The sequence below is a fragment of the Oncorhynchus mykiss genome, chromosome 23 (genome assembly GCF_057628025.1).
Source record: "Oncorhynchus mykiss isolate SJ-2025 chromosome 23, ASM5762802v1, whole genome shotgun sequence".
Classification (NCBI taxonomy): domain Eukaryota; kingdom Metazoa; phylum Chordata; class Actinopteri; order Salmoniformes; family Salmonidae; genus Oncorhynchus; species Oncorhynchus mykiss.
The window spans coordinates 31,586,448-31,604,878 of record NC_143044.1 but is presented as its reverse complement, the minus strand read 5'-3'; positions in this window follow the sequence as shown (position 1 = coordinate 31,604,878).

Here is an 18,431-nt window from a genome sequence, read left to right as displayed (position 1 = left end):
CCCCCCCCCCCCCCCCCCCCGGCCAACGCTTTGCCAATTGTGTGCCGGCCTATGGGACTCCCAATCACGGCCGGATGTGATACAGCCTGGATTCGAACCAGGGACTGTAGTGCCTCTTACAATGAAATACCGTGCCTTAGACTGCTGCGTCACTCGGGATCCCAAATAACAGCTGCCTGACAAAACCGGTCTGTGTGATGTGTCAAGATGCTATTGTAAAGAACCTGTAAGACCTGTAAGAAACCCTCACATTGTTTGTTGACTAGCGTTAACACTGATTTCCCATTAAATAATCACATTTATTTTATTTGAATGAACATACAGTGCACACCAAAACTGACCAGCCGCACACCATCCGCATCATAACATACAGCAACTAATTTGCTTAACATTGTGTGATGGCTGAGAGACTTTCGAATGTATAAAACATTACATTACCCCCTCATGCTCGGAAACAACGCCAAAGGAAGGTTTGATCCGGTTGTAGTGTATCACGGCATGATAAGATCCATTACAATGTACTACTTCATACAGCACCTCTGACAGTTTATTTGATATTTTGAAAGGACCCTTCAATTTCTTTCTCAGTTTGAGTGACAACCCCTTTTTCCTCTGGTAGTCTCTAAGCCACACATTCATTTTCCTCATACCTCTGGGGTGTCACCTTTAGAATCCAAGTATTGCTTTTGTTTACCTGTGGCTTTTATGTGATTTCTCTTTACAGATTCCCTTACAGTGCTTAAATACCCTTCTACCTTTTGCGCATACTGAGAAAAATACTGTTCCCCTTCATTTTGTGTTCCCCTAACCACATCAACCAATAAAGTCATTTCAGCACCAAACAGCACCCTGTATGGTGTGAACCCTGTGGAAGATTGATGACTACTACTCGGCCTCCTTGAACTTTGCGACCTTTTGCCACATTTCAGGCTTCAAACATAAAGATATAAAACTATTTTTTTGTGAAGAATCAACAACAAGTGGAACACAATCATGAAGTGGAACGACATTTATTGGATATTTCAAACTTTTTTAACAAATCAAAAACTGAAAAATTGGGCGTGCAAAATTATTCAGCCCCCTTAAGTTAATACTTTGTAGTGCCACCTTTTGCTGCGATTACAGCTGTAAGTCGCTTGGGGTATGTCTCTATCAGTTTTGCACATCGAGAGACTGAAATTTTTTCCCATTCCTCCTTGCAAAACAGCTCGAGCTCAGTGAGGTTGGATGGAGAGCATTTGTGAACAGCAGTTTTCAGTTCTTTCCACAGATTCTCGATTGGATTCAGGTCTGGACTTTGACTTGGCCATTCTAACACCTGGATATGTTTATTTTTGAACCATTCCATTGTAGATTTTGCTTTATGTTTTGGATCATTGTCTTGTTGGAAGACAAATCTCCGTCCCAGTCTTAGGTCTTTTGCAGACTCCATCAGGTTTTCTTCCAGAATGGTCCTGTATTTGGCTCCATCCATCTTCCCATCAATTTTAACCATCTTCCCTGTCCCTGCTGAAGAAAAGCAGGCACAAACCATGATGCTGCCACCACCATGTTTGACAGTGGGGATGGTGTGTTCAGCTGTGTTGCTTTTACGCCAAACATAACGTTTTGCATTGATGCCAAAAAGTTCAATTTTGGTTTCATCTGACCAGAGCACCTTCTTCCACATGTTTGGTGTGTCTCCCAGGTGGCTTGTGGCAAACTTTAAACAACACTTTTTATGGATATCTTTAAGAAATGGCTTTCTTCTTGCCACTCTTCCATAAAAGCCAGATTTGTGCAATATACGACTGATTGTTGTCCTATGGACAGAGTCTCCCACCTCAGCTGTAGATCTCTGCAGTTCATCCAGAGTGATCATGGGCCTCTTGGCTGCATCTCTGATCAGTCTTCTCCTTGTATGAGCTGAAAGTTTAGAGGGACGGCCAGGTCTTGGTAGATTTGCAGTGGTCTGATACTCCTTCCATTTAAATATTATCGCTTGCACAGTGCTCCTTGGGATGTTTAAAGCTTGGGAAATCTTTTTGTATCCAAATCCGGCTTTAAACTTCTTCACAACAGTATCTCGGACCTGCCTGGTGTGTTCCTTGTTCTTCATGATGCTCTCTGCGCTTTTAACGGACCTCTGAGACTATCACAGTGCAGGTGCATTTATACGGAGACTTGATTACACACAGGTGGATTGTATTTATCATTATTAGTCATTTAGGTCAACATTGGATCATTCAGAGATCCTCACTGAACTTCTGACGAGAGTTTGCTGCACTGAAAGTAAAGGGGCTGAATAATTTTGCACGCCCAATTTTTCAGTTTTTGATTTGTTAAAAAAGTTTGAAATATCCAATAAATGTCGTTCCTCTTCATGATTGTGTCCCACTTGTTGTTGATTCTTCACAAAAAAATACAGTTTTATATCTTTATGTTTGAAGCCTGAAATGTGGCAAAAGGTCACAAAGTTCAAGGGGGCCGAATACTTTCGCAAGGCACTGTATGTATCTCATCCCAATTTCTTTGATTGTCAGCATGTTTTTTATTTATTTATTTATTTATTTTACCTTTATTTAACCAGGTAGGCAAGTTGAGAACAAGTTCTCATTTACAATTGCGACCTGGCCAAGATAAAGCAAAGCAGTTCGACAGATACAACGACACAGAGTTACACATGGAGTAAAACAAACATACAGTCAATAATACAGTATAAACAAGTCTATATACAATGTGAGCAAATGAGGTGAGAAGGGAGGTAAAGGCAAAAAAGGCCATGGTGGCAAGGTAAATACAATATAGCAAGTAAAACACTGGAATGGTAGTTTTGCAATGGAAGAATGTGCAAAGTAGAAAAATAATGGGGTGCAAAGGAGCAAAATAAATAAATACATTAAATACAGTTGGGAAAGAGGTAGTTGTTTGGGCTAAATTATAGGTGGGCTATGTACAGGTGCAGTAATCTGTGAGCTGCTCTGACAGTTGGTGCTTAAAGCTAGTGAGGGAGATAAGTGTTTCCAGTTTCAGAGATTTTTGTAGTTCGTTCCAGTCATTGGCAGCAGAGAACTGGAAAGAGAGGCGGCCAAAGAAAGAATTGGTTTTGGGGGTGACTAGAGAGATATACCTGCTGGAGCGTGTGCTACAGGTGGGAGATGCTATGGTGACCAGCGAGCTGAGATAAGGGGGGACTTTACCTAGCAGGGTCTTGTAGATGACATGGAGCCAGTGGGTTTGGCGACGAGTATGAAGCGAGGGCCAGCCAACGAGAGCGTACAGGTCGCAATGGTGGGTAGTATATGGGGCTTTGGTGACAAAACGGATTGCACTGTGATAGACTGCGTCCAATTTGTTGAGTAGGGTATTGGAGGCTATTTTGTAAATGACATCGCCAAAGTCGAGGATTGGTAGGATGGTCAGTTTTACAAGGGTATGTTTGGCAGCATGAGTGAAGGATGCTTTGTTGCGAAATAGGAAGCCAATTCTAGATTTAACTTTGGATTGGAGATGTTTGATATGGGTCTGGGAGGAGAGTTTACAGTCTAACCAGACACCTAAGTATTTGTAGTTGTCCACGTATTCTAAGTCAGAGCCGTCCAGAGTAGTGATGTTGGACAGGCGGGTAGGTGCAGGTAGCGATCGGTTGAAGAGCATGCATTTAGTTTTACTTGTATTTAAGAGCAATTGGAGGCCACGGAAGGAGAGTTGTGTGGCATTGAAGCTTGCCTGGAGGGTTGTTAACACAGTGTCCAAAGAAGGGCCGGAAGTATACAGAATGGTGTCGTCTGCGTAGAGGTGGATCAGAGACTCACCAGCAGCAAGAGCGACCTCATTGATGTATACAGAGAAGAGAGTCGGTCCAAGAATTGAACCCTGTGGCACCCCCATAGAGACTGCCAGAGGTCCGGACAACAGACCCTCCGATTTGACACACTGAACTCTATCAGAGAAGTAGTTGGTGAACCAGGCGAGGCAATCATTTGAGAAACCAAGGCTGTCAAGTCTGCCGATGAGGATGTGGTGATTGACAGAGTCGAAAGCCTTGGCCAGATCAATGAATACGGCTGCACAGTAATGTTTCTTATCGATGGCGGTTAAGATATCGTTTAGGACCTTGAGCGTGGCTGAGGTGCACCCATGACCAGCTCTGAAACCAGATTGCATAGCAGAGAAGGTATGGTGAGATTCGAAATGGTCGGTAATCTGTTTGTTGACTTGACTTTGGAAGACCTTAGAAAGGCATGGTAGGATAGATACAGGTCTGTAGCAGTTTGGGTCAAGAGTGTCCCCCCCTTTGAAGAGGGGGATGACCGCAGCTGCTTTCCAATCTTTGGGAATCTCAGACGACACGAAAGAGAGGTTGAACAGGCTAGTAATAGGGGTGGCAACAATTTCGGCAGATAATTTTAGAAAGAAAGGGTCCAGATTGTCTAGCCCGGCTGATTTGTAGGGGTCCAGATTTTGCAGCTCTTTCAGAACATCAGCTGAATGGATTTGGGAGAAGGAGAAATGGGGAAGGCTTGGGCGAGTTGCTGTTGGGGGTGCAGTGCTGTTGACAGGGGTAGGAGTAGCCAGGTGGAAAGCATGGCCAGCCGTAGAAAAATGCTTATTGAAATTCTCAATTATGGTGGATTTATCAGTGGTGACAGTGTTTCCTATCTTCAGTGCAGTGGGCAGCTGGGAGGAGGTGTTCTTATTCTCCATGGACTTTTTTGAGTTAGTGTTGCAGGAAGCAAATTTCTGCTTGAAAAAGCTAGCCTTGGCTTTTCTAACTGCCTGTGTATAATGGTTTCTAGCTTCCCTGAACAGCTGCATATCACGGGGGCTGTTCGATGCTAATGCAGAACGCCATAGGATGTTTTTGTGTTGGTTAAGGGCAGTCAGGTCTGGGGAGAACCAAGGGCTATATCTGTTCCTGGTTCTACATTTCTTGAATGGGGCATGTTTATTTAAGATGGTTAGGAAGGCATTTTAAAAAAATATCCAGGCATCCTCTACTGACGGGATGAGATCAATATCCTTCCAGGATACCCCGGCCAGGTCGATTAGAAAGGCCTGCTCGCTGAAGTGTTTCAGGGAGCGTTTTACAGTGATGAGTGGAGGTCGTTTGACCGCTGACCCATTACGGATGCAGGCAATGAGGCAGTGATCGCTGAGATCTTGGTTGAAGACAGCAGAGGTGTATTTAGAGGGGAAGTTGGTTAGGATGATATCTATGAGGGTGCCCGTGTTTAAGGCTTTGGGGAGGTACCTGGTAGGTTCATTGATCATTTGTGTGAGATTGAGGGCATCAAGTTTAGATTGTAGGATGGCTGGGGTGTTAAGCATGTTCCAGTTTAGGTCGCCTAGCAGCACGAGCTCTGAAGATAGATGGGGGACAATCAGTTCACATATGGTGTCCAGAGCACAGCTGGGGGCAGAGGGTGGTCTATAGGAGGCGGCCACGGTGAGAGACTTGTTTTTAGAGAGGTGGATTTTTAAAAGTAGAAGTTCAAATTGTTTGGATACAGACCTGGATAGTAGGACAGAACTCTGCAGGCTATCTTTGCAGTAGATTGCAACACCGCCCCCTTTGGCAGTTCTATCTTGTCTGAAAATGTTGTAGTTTGGAATTAAAATGTCTGAATTTTTGGTGGTCTTCCTAAGCCAGGATTCAGACACAGCTAGAACATCCGGGTTGGCAGAGTGTGCTAAAGCAGTGAATAGAACAAACTTAGGGAGGAGGCTTCTAATGTTAACATGCATGAAACCAAGGCTATTACGGTTACAGAAGTCGTCAAAAGAGAGCGCCTGGGGAATAGGAGTGGAGCTAGGCACTGCAGGGCCTGGATTCACCTCTACATTGCCAGAGGAACATAGGAGGAGTAGAATAAGGGTGCGGCTAAAAGCAATAAGAATTGGTCGTCAAGAACGTCTGGAACAGAGAGTAAAAGGAGGTTTCTGGGGGCGATAAAATAGCATCAAGGTATAATGTACAGACAAAGATATGGTAGGATGTGAATACAGTGGAGGTAAACCTAGGTATTGAGTGATGAAGAGAGAGAGATGTTGATCAGAGTTCTGTTCACTCTATCCATTAAACAATCTGATTGTGGTTCGTGTTTTATTCATTTGTAAAAGATTGCACATCTCTCTAAAAAGAGTAGATTCAAAATGTTGCCCCTGGTCGCTATGTGTAGAACGAGGAAGGCCTAGCTTCAACACAAATTCCTCTACCAGTTTCTTGGCCACTGTTACTGCTTCCTGATTGGGTATGGCATATTTTTTTTTTTTTTTTTTTTTTTTTTTTTTAACCTTTATTTAACCAGGCAAGTCAGTTAAGAACAAATTCTTATTTTCAATGACGGCCTGGGAACAGTGGGTTAACTGCCTGTTCAGGGGCAGAACGACAGATTTGTACCTTGTCAGCTCGGGGGTTTGAACTCGCAACCTTCCGGTTACTAGTCCAACACTCTAACCACTAGGCTACCCTGCCGCCCCATATGCCTCTGACCACGTAGTAAAGTAATCTGACACTACCATAATGTGTTTGTTACCGTGTCCCGTCTCTGTTAACGGACCCATTAAGTCTACAGCTATCCTCTCAAAAGGGCAGCCTGGGACAGAACTTGTCATGGTTGTTCTGGGGACTGGACCCTGTATGCAGTGCACACCACACAGTCCTTACACCACTGCTTAATGGCTCTCTGCCAGCCTGGTCAATAAAAGCTTGCTCTAATTTTACTGGTGAGTTTTTCAACTCCTAAATGGCCTCCTGTTCTATCATTGTGGATTAAGGTAAGTATCTCATGTACGAGCTCATCTGGTACAACCCCTCTCCAGATGGTGCCATCTGTCTCATAGTTTTGACTCTCAAGGCATAACACTCCATTCTTCACGTGTAATGTCCCCCAGACTTGTTTGAAAGGCCTGAACTTTGGCTCCGATTGCAACTCCACAGGGAGCTCTGCTCTACCCTCCTTTTCTGCATTTATTAAACTGGGAGTCTCTATCCTGTGCTTCCAACAGGAAAGCTGCATTTTTGGGTACTGCCTGGCTTGTTTGAGCTCCAACTACAGGCTCAATAGTGACATCTTGAGGATTGTTTAAGATGGCTCTCAGATTGACAGTGGCCTCCTGTGAGACGGCTGTGTCCACACTCTGTCTGTGTATGTTGTGACACACCATCTGCATTATTGTGCAGTCTCCCTGGCCTGTGGACAATATCATAGTCAAACTGATCCAGGTTCCCTAACCATTTAGCCAACTGTCCCTCAGGTTGTTTGAAGTTACTCCACCACCTCAGTGAGCTGTGATCAGTTCTCAGTAGAAAATTCCTCCCCAGCAAAAATAACCTGACTGTCTCTGTCAATGTCTTGGGGCTAGGCCATAACCTGACTGTCTCTGTCAATGTCTTGGGGCTAGGCCATAACCTGACTGTCTCTGTCAATGTCTTGGGGCTAGGCCATAACCTGACTGTCTCTGTCAATGACTTGGGGCTAGGCCATAACCTGACTGTCTCTGTCAATGACTTGGGGCTAGGCCATAACCTGACTGTCTCTGTCAATGTCTTGGGGCTAGGCCATAACCTGACTGTCTCTGTCAATGACTTGGGGCTAGGCCATAACCTGACTGTCTCTGTCAATGACTTGGGGCTAGGCCATAAGCTGACTGTCTCTGTCAATGACTTGGGGCTAGGCCATAACCTGACTGTCTCTGTCATTGACTTGGGGTTAGGCCATAACCTGACTGTCTCTGTCAATGTCTTGAGGCTAGGCCATAACCTGACTGTCTCTGTCAATGACTTGGGGCTAGGCCATGACCTGACAGTCCCTGTCAATGACTTGGGGCTAGGCCATGACCTGACTGTCTCTGTCAATGACTTGGGGCTAGGCCATGACCTGTTTTCATGGGGTCAGTGGACACTCCACCAGCTGAGATGATGTGTCCCAGGTAACTCACCTGCGACCTGACCAAATGGCACTTAGATGGCTTCACCTTAAATCCTGCCTGCTCCAATCTGCTGAAAACCTTGTCTAAACGCTTCACATGCTCTTGGAATGTACGACCAAACACTATGATGTCATCTAAGTACACCAAACATGTTGTCCACTATAAATCAGCCAAAACCAGCTCCATGAGATGCTGGAAGCTGCTTGGAGCATTTGTCAGCCCAAACCCCATTACCTGGAATTCAAAATGTCCTCAAAAGCAGTTTTGCATCGATCAGGAAGTGGATAAACATCTTTAACAGTGTTCTCGTTTAACCTTCTGTAATCCGCACAGAACCTGATTGAACCGTCCTTATTTCTTACAAACACAACTGGTGCTGCCCATAGACTGCTGGATGGGTTAACTATTCCCCTTTCTAACATGTCCTGCACATGCTTGTCAAACTCTGCTTGCAGATGAACAGGAACCCACCTCAATGCTTGTTTGATCGGCCTGTTGTCTCCTGTGTCAAACCTATGCTGGACTAGTTTTGTGCAGGCCAAGTCAAAATCACCAGTGCTAAACACTCCCACATCCCTCCCCACTATTTCCTTTACAGCTCTCAGCTGCACCTCAGTTAGCTGGCTGCAATCTATGTCCCATTAACTGTTCTACATCCCACTTTGCTGTGGTGGGAGAGTACGGTGGCTTGTTAGAATCCTGTAGGCTAGCAACGATAGTGTCTTCACTATCCTTCTCCCAGATAGAGAAAACCCCCAGTTCAGTGCCTCCCTCAGTAACTGTGATTCCAGAGTTACATTCATCACACGCACTGGCAGTTTCCCCTTCACTGAGCTGCACACACTACATGCTACCAACATGTTAGCTGTATCAGTGACTTTAACTCAGGGCTCAGAAGACCCTCAGTTTACTGTACCCTCAACTTTATCAGTTGTAAACATTTCACTTCTGGAGGGGATAGTCGTGTCATTCATCACCATCACTTTACTCACTCCCCCTGCCCCTCCCCTGACTCCCCCTGCCCCTCCCCTGAAAATCAACAGAATTTGCTTCCCCAAAAGGGAAGCAAATCAAGTACAGCCCCATATTTTACCAGGAAGTCTGTCCCTATCAGTGCACACTGGTCTGATTCATTAGCGACCACAAAATCCAAGGTCAGATTCAAACTGTCCATGTTCATGACTGTGGACCAGCTCCCCTGGACTGTGAGAAACTGTCCATTTGCTACTTTAACTGTGCTGTGGTATGGTTGCAGTGTACCACTCTTACCTCCAGTAGCATTTCTCCATACCTGTTTGTGTACCATGGAAACCTGAGCCCACCATGACCTCACACTCAATGTCAGCAATTTTGCACTCCAAGTAAACCCCACTCCCCACAACACTTGAAGTAATCTTCGCTATGGGCTGGTCAGCTGTGCATGTAGTTGCTGCACTGTCCTTTTCCATGTAAGGACAGTTATTTTTTTCCATGAGCAATGTGCAACAACAGTGCCAGCAGGCCCTGCTATTGGTCAATGTAGGTCGTCCTCTGTCGTTCCCGGGGAACCTAGATCTCCCTCTCCCTTGGTCCGGTCTGTATCCTTCCGCGGCGTCAACCGTTGCTACTGTAGAAGATCCTGGAAATGCTCTGCTATTTTGGTATGTCTCCCTCTGATGTGGCTGCCAGATACTGCACCTCGTTCCGCAACTGTGCAACGCTCTCACACAATGACTCAAACATCTCTTTTGGAACTCTGAAATTGTCTCCAACTGGAGGCAGAGTAACCTTGCTTGTTCCACACATGCCAAAATCAAATGTTATTGGTCACATACACATGGTTAGCAGATGTTTAGCAAAATGCTTATGCTTCTTGATCTGACAGTGCAGCATTATCTAACAGGTAATATCTAACAATTCCACAACAAAACCTAATACACACAATCTAGTAAAGGAATGGGATGACAATATATAAAATATATGGATGAGCAGTGACAGAGCGGCTAAGATGCAATAGATAGTGAAAGATACACAGTATATACATTTGAGATAAGTAATGCGAGATATGTAAACATTCTTAAAGTGACATTATTAAAGTGACTAGTGTTCCATTTATTAAAGTGACCAATGATATCAAGTCTGTAGGTAGGCAGCCGCCTCTGCTAGTGATGGCTGTTTAACAATCTGATGGCCTTTGTTCAATTTGCATTGTGCAGTGTCTTTGCTTTCCAGAAATTCTAGCTGGCTTATCTGATCAAGCTCTGTAGCCATGCTAATTGCCTCTTCCCATATTTTTGATACTGCCTTGTGCAGGTGCATACAAAGATCACTTCACCCAATGTGTATAATAAAATGATTGCAAATCACGTGTGCTTGTGCAGGTAGCCTAGGGTTAGAGTGTTGGGCCAGTAACCAAAAGGTTGCTGGATCGAATCCCCGAGCTGACAAGGTTGTTCTTTGGGTTAACTGAGCAAGGCAGTTAACCCACTGTTACCCAGTACCTCTGATTCAGAGGGTTTGTGTTAAATGTCAACATTTCAGTTGAATGCATTCAGTTGTACAACTGACTAGATATCCCCTTTCCCTTAATAATCTGGATAAACCTTTGAAGCTTTGCCCATGCACGATTTCTGTCAGCATGTTCCGGTGGCTCAAAATGCCTCTGCAAAGCCACTTTCACGCTGTTGTAATCCTTCTTTGTATCTTGAGGTAAAGTACAACAAAATCTCCAAGCATTTCCCCTCAGCAACAGCCTGAGAAAATTCAAACGATCTACCACGGGCCATCCATTCACTTGCGCTGCTAACTCAAATAGTTCAATCCAAACAATCCATTCGCCTTCTTTCCCCTCGAAAGATTCTGGCATGAACACCGGACGGTCAATCTGCCTGTCCATGGCACCTGGGTGATCCACCACCAGCTGTCGGTCAGTCGGTGGTTGTTAATTGATGTTCCCGGGTTGTTCGACTTCTCCCTCCATTTTCCCACGCAGCTAACCAGCTAAAGTTAGCCAAGCTTGCGAGTTGATGTTAGTTGACGTGCTGATCCCACCGCTGTCACCAATTTGTAACGAACCTGTAAGGCCAACGAAACTCGCATTTTGTTTGTTGACTAGCGTAAACAGTCTAGGACACTGATTTCCCATGGAATAATCAAATTGTATTTTATTTGAATGAATAGACAGTTCACACCAAGCCTTCCCAAAAACTCTCGCTCAATATGCATCCTAACATAGAGCAACTCATTTGCATAATGTGTGTGATAGGCTGAGAGACTTTTGACTGTATAAAACATTACACTATGAATCCATCAAATGCTAAAATGCACAGACATTTAGAAACAAAGCATCCACATTTCAAGGACATACCAGAGATGACCTAACAAACAAAAATGCTGCACAATAATTTCACAGAGGAGAGTTTACTGAAAGATTCATACTCTCATTTTTTTTAAAGTTGGTCATGCCCTCAGGCGTGGATGCTTGCCGAAAGGTTTTAGGCCCAACTACTGCTACAAAGATCAGTGAAATCCCACTTTCTAATGACAGTGTCATATGTAGAATCCAGGATATGGCAGATGATATTGAATCACATGCATGTTTTAGGCAGAGCCTGCACAACAAATTGTTTTTTTGTAATCCAATTAGATGAGCCGACTGACATTTCAAATGCCTACGTCTTTGCTACATATATGAATAATATTTTTTTTTGCAGAGTTGCCTCAACTGCAGTTGAAATATTCCGTATTCTGAACGAGTGCATAATGTAACATGGATTACGATGGGACCGTTGTATCGGGGTCTGTAGGCCTACCGATGAGACTGCTGCTCAACCATGTTCCCTCTAATTATTTTCAGCACTGAGCAAATGTCAGATCTGCTGCACGCAAACTTGAAAGTTGTAGAAATTCAGTGCAACTTCCAGCGCGCATGTACTGTGAACACGGAGGCTATACCCGCTTTAAATTAGTTTTAACAGTGGCCATGTAGGTTACTGTGGCTATTTGATTATAATGTAGGCCTACCAGAGTAGCCTATCATCATAAACAATGGAGAACATGCATCCCATAACATTTTAACATGGAAATAGCTGTTCTATCATTCAGCCTACAGTAGCAGCCAATGTGTGGTGTTCAATGTAGGCCAACATTCCATGAGGCTTTTGAAGAGAAAAACATGCAGGGCTTGAAATGAACCTGTTCATCCACTTGTCCTTCAGACAAGGTGACTTAAAATGTTGTATTGTTTGATGCAAGAAACCACTTTACAAAATAAAATGCATTATTATTCCCATGCCATTATTGCAGAGAATCAGACAAATTATGCTACCCTTTGCCTATTGGCTACTTAGCTTAGTCAAGCCTGCCTCAAAAACAACACTGCCCCTTTAAGACAAAAGCCTGCATCTGATGGTCAGTCTCAGCAGAGGGAGAGAGCAGCAGTCTGAGGGTCCACCTCTCAACATCCCCCAGCTCTCCCTTTCCTCCACTGACACGGACAAAAAAGGGACACCGTCTTCCAGATGACGGCGAAACTCGAGTCGCACCGCATTATTTCTGCATGATGAACAAATTAATGTTGTTACTTCTATGAACATAGAAATTAAAAAAGACCCAAGCCACTAATAATAACAGCACAAGCCTACATATGCACTTTCATTCATTACTGCTGCAGTGCTTGTAGCTCTGAGTAGAAATGGGAAGAAAGCGCATTTTATGGCTCATAAAAGTGTTGACAGTGTTGAGTAAGAACTTAAACATGAACTCATGAGCTATGGACTATGAATGCTTGGAGATCCGCCAGTCTTGGTGACCACTGCTCTAGAAAGTTCAATCTAGCCCATCGCTCTGTGGGCTGATATTTCTGCAAGGCGGTCTCTGGGCTACTGTGTGCCGCAGTTTAAAGGGAACATTGCTCTCCAACCTATCCAGAGCAAAACTCTGCTCAAATTCGAAGATTGTAAAGGGAACTAATCTGATCCACTGCCGGGAAAGTAGTGCATGCCAACACAGAAGAGACGCACAACTTGTCACCGGTTCTTGATGATCAACTATTGGAGCTGTCCTGTGACCAAGGCCTGCGCGCTCGTTTTAACGAGATGTGCCTGTCCACATTCCGGTGTTAAGGTGCAGAGAATACGCGAGGCAATTTCTCCTCTCTTACTGCAAAAAAAATCTAAATATCGCAACAGACTGGCTGAAACACATTGACACCTCTGGGGTGTCCCTGGCACAAAAACGTTTGAGAAATCCTGGCCTGGGTCATTCCTACAATGCAGTGTCTTTTGGACCACATAACTTTTGTGGGAAAAAAGTATAGAGTTCAAGTCAAAAGTTTGGACACAGTACTCATTCAATGGTTCTTCTTTATTTATACTATTTTCTACGTTGTAGAATAATACTGAAGACATCAAAGCTATGACATAACACATATTGAATCATGTAGTAACCAAAAAAAGGTTAAACAATATATTTTATATTTGAGATTCTTCTCTCAACCAGCTTCACCTGCAATGCTTTTCCAACAGTATTGAAAGAGTTACCATATTGTTGGCTGCTTTTTGTGTGTGTTGGGTCATTGTCCTATTGAAAAACAAATTATAGTCCCACCAAGTGCAAACCAGATGGGATGGCATATCACTGCAGAATGCTGTAGTAGCCATGCTGGTTAAGTGTGCCTTGAACTCTAAATAAATCATAGACAGTGTAACCAACAAAGCACCCCCACACCATAACACCACCACCTCCATGCTTTACAGTGGGAAATATTCATACGGAGATCATCCGTTCACCCACACCGCGTCTCACTAACACAAATGGAACCAAAAATCTCAAATTTGGACTCCAGACCAAAGGACACATTTCCACTGGTCTAATGTCCATTGCTCGTGTTTCTTGGCCCAAGCAAGTCTCTTCATCTTATTGGTGTCCTTTTAGCAATGGTTTCTTTGAAGCAATTTGACCCTGAAGGCCTGATTCGCAGTCTCCTCTGAACAGTTGATATTGATATGTGTCTTATTTGAACTCTGTGAAGCATTTATTTGGGCTGCAATTTCTGAGGCTGGTAACTCCTCTGCAGCAGAGGTAAGTCTGGATCTTCTGTTCCTGTGGCGGTCCTCATGAGAGCCAGTTTCATCACAGCGCTTGATGGTTTTTGCAACTGCACTTGAATAAACTTTCAAAGCTCTTGAAATGTTCTGTATTGACTGACCTTCACGTGTTAAAGTAATGATGGACTGTTGTTTCTCTTTGCTTATTTGAGCTGTTCTTGCCATAATATGGACTTGGTATTTTACCAAATAGGGCTATCTTCTGTATACCCCCCTACCTTGTCACAACACCACTGATTGGCTCAAATGCATTAAGAAGGAAATACATTTAATCCACGATCACATGGATTGGGATATGTTCCGCATTGCATCAAACAACAACATTGACGAATACGCTGATTCGGGGAGCGAGTTCATAAGCAAGTGCATTGGTGATGTCGTACCCACAGCAACTATTAAAACATTCCCAAACCAGAAACCGTGGATTGATGGCAGCATTCGCAAAACTGAAAGCGAGAACCACTGCTTTTAACCAGAGCAAGGTGACCGGAAACATGACCGAATACAAACAGTGTAGATATTCCCCCCGCAAGGCAATCAAACAAGCTAAGCGTCAGTATAGAGACAAAGTAGAGTCGCAATTCAACGGATCAGACACGAGAGGTGTGGCAGGGTCTACAGTCAATCACGGATTACAAAAAGAAAACCAGCCCCGTCGCGGACCAGGTTGTCTTGCTCCCAGACAGACTAAACAACTTCTTTGCTCGCTTTTAGGACAATACAGTGCCACTGACACGGCCCTCTACCAAAACCTGAGGGACTCTCCTTCACTGCAGCCGACGTGAGTAAAACATTTAAACGTGTTAACCCTCACAAGGCTGCAGGACCAGACGGCATCCCCAGCCGCGTCCTCAGAGCATGCGCAGACCAGCTGGCTGGTGTGTTTACGGACATATTCAATCAATCCTTATCCCAGTCTGCTGTTACCACATGCTTCAAGTGGGCCACCATTGTTCCTGTTCCCTAGAAAGCTAAGGAAACTGAGCTAAACGACTAGCACTCACTTCCGTCATCATGAAGTGCTTTGAGAGACTAGTCAAGGACCATATCACCTCCACCCTACCACCCTACACGCCTCCAACTCAATCATCAAGTTTGCAGACGACACTACAGTGGTAGGCTTGATCACCAATAATGACGAGACGGCCTACAGGGAGGAGGTGAGTGCCCTCGGAGTGTGGTGTCAGGACAATAACCTCACACTCAACGTCAACAAAACAAAGGAGATGATCGTGGACTTCAGGAAAGAGCAGAGGGAGCACCCCCCTATCCACATCGACGGGACAGTAGTGGAGAGGGTAGAAAAATGTAAGTTCCTCGGCGTACACATCACGGACAAACTGATTTGGTCCACCCACATAGACAGCATGGTGAAGAAGGTGCAGCAGCGCCTCTTCAACCTCAGGAGGCTGAAGAAATTCAGCTTGTCACCAAAAGCACTCACAAACTTTTACAGATGCACAATCGAGAGCATCCTGTCGGGCTGTATCACTGCCTGGTATGGCAGCTGCTCCGCCCACAACCGTAAGGCTCTCCAGAGGGTAGTGAGGTCTGTACAATGCATCACTGGGGGCAAACTACATGCCCTCCAGGACACCTACACCACCTGATGTCACAGGAAGGCCATAAAGATCATCAAGGACAACAACCACCCGAGCCCACTGCCTGTTCACCCCGCTATCATCCAGAAGGCGAGGTCAGTACAGGTGCATCCAAGCAGGGACCGAGAGACTGAAAAACAGCTTCTATCTCAAGGCCAGACTGTTAAACAGCCACCACTAACATTGAGTGGCTGCTGCCATACATGTAAAAAATGTTTCACTAGCCACTTTAAACAATTACACTTAAATATAATGTGTACATTCCCTACATTACTCATCTCATATGTATATACTGTACTCGATACCATCTACTGCATCTTGCCTATGCCGTTTTGTACCATCACTCATTCATATATCTTTATGTACATATTCTTCATCCCTTTACACTTGTGTGTATAAGGTAGCTATTGTGAAATTGTTAGGTTAGATTACTCGTTGGTTATTACTGCATTGTCAGAACTAGAAACACAAGCATTTTGCTACGCTCGTATTAACATCTGCTAACCATGTGTATGTGACAAATAAAATTTGATTTGAAATTCCACAAATTGACTTTAAGAAGGCACACCTGTGAATTGAAATGCATTCCAGGTGACTACCCCATGAAGCTGGTTGAGAGAATGCCAAGAGTGTGCAAAGCTGTCATCAAGACAAAGGGTGGGTATTTGAAGAATCTCAAGTATAAAATATATTTTGATTTGTTTAACACTTTTTTGGTTACTACATGATCCCATATGTGTTATTTCATAGTTTTGATGTCATCATTATTATTCTACAATGTAGAAAATAGTACAAAATAAAATGAAAACCCATGAATGAGTAGGTGTTCTAAAACTTTTGACTGGTAGTGTATAAACAGGGGTACCGGTGCCGAGTCAATGTGCTCTGTTGTGGTATTAAAAAAATATTCTGTTTGTCTCCAGTCATCTAAAATGACAGACATGCATGAAATGTGTTTACAACACACCTTTTTCTCCTACTGCAAATAAGATGATAGATTAATGCAGTACTTTTTTTATAATGGATATATTTTCATCCTTGTCCAAGGTGGTCTGTGACTCCGCCACCGTCTGTCTACTTTGCCATGTAATGCTTACAAAACAAATAACAGTGTCTAATATTGCATATCTAATGCTCTGGTCTGTCCTAGGAGTGAGGGTAAATGGTAGGCATGTTTTCTACGATCCAATTTGTTTTAAATATTATTTTGGGTGGAGGGGAGGGTGAATTTTTTTTTTCAAGCTTTCAGGGTGTGTCAGGTTAAAATACATTTTACTGAAGTAAGGGCCATTCATTTTCATTTCAGAGAGATACAATTTTCTGCAGGTATCCCTCATTATAAATAATGTACAAGCCCCTACAGTGCATTCTGATAGTATTCAGACCCCTTGACTTTTTTCACATTTTGTTACATTACAGCCTTATTCTAAAATTGATTAAATAAATAAAAATCCTCATCAATCTACACACAATACCCCATAATGACAAAGCGAAAACAGGTTAGACATGTTTGCAAATGTATAAAAAAAGATACCATATAAGTAATATAAGTATTCAGACCCTTTGCTATGAGACTCGAAATTGAGCGCAGGTGCATTCTGTTTACATTGATCATAATTGAGATGTTTCTACAATTTGATTGGATTCCACCTGTGGTAAATTCAATTGATTGGACATGATTTGGAAAGGCACACACCTGTCTATATAAGGTCCCACAGTTGACATTGCATGTCAGAGCAAAAACCAAGCCATGAGGTCAAAGGAATTGTCTGTATAGCTCCAAAACAGGATTGTGTCAAGGCACAGATCTGGGGAAGGGGACAAAAATATTTCTGCCGCATTGAAGGTCCCCTAGAACACAGTGACCTCCATCATTCTTAAATAGAAGAAGTTTGGAACCACCAAGACTCTTCCTAGAGCAGGCCGCATGGCCAAACTGAGCAATCTTGAGAGAAGGGACTTGGTCAGGGAGGTGACCAAGAACCTGATGGTCACTCTGACACAGCTCCAGAGTTCCTCTGTGGAGATGGGTTAACTTTCCAGAAGGACAACCATCTCTGCAGCACTCCACCAATCAAGACTTTATTGTAGAGTGGCCAGACGGAAGCCACTCCTCAGTAAAAGGCACCTGACAGCCCGCTTGGAGTTTGCCGAAAGGCACCTAAAGGACTCTCAGAGCTCAGAACGGGTAGAAGGTCACCTTCCAACAGGACAACAACCCTAAGCACATAGCCAAGATGACCAGGAGTGGCTTTGGGACAAGTCTCTGAATGTCCTTGAGTGGCCCAGCCAGAGCCCGGACTTGAACCCGAGTGAACATCTCTGGAGAAACCTGAAAATAGCTGTGCAACGACCCTCCCCATCCAACTTGAGAGGATCTGCAGAGAAGAATGGGAGAAACTACTGAATAAAGGGTCGGAATTTTTTTTTTTGTAATAAATGTGCACAAATTTCTAAAAACCTTTTTTTGCTTTGTCATTATGGGGTAATGTGTTGATTGATGAGGAGGAACAAATAATTTAATCCATGTTAGAATAAGGCTGTAACGTAATAAAATGTGGAAAAATTCAAGGGGTCTGAATAGTTCCGAATGCACTGTAAATTACTCAAATGTAAATGTAATAACTGTAATCGCTGAAATACTAATTTGTCAATTTATAGATTTGTTTAGTAATAGCCTTTTATGGAATTTAGCATACCGGAACATATGTACTAATAAAGCAGTTAAAACTACTTTATGCCGAAATATTTTGTAGCCAGTCAAGCCCTCTAGAATAAAATTTTTAAAGTGACGTATGAGAGGCAGAGGCACCAGAACTAAGGACGCCGC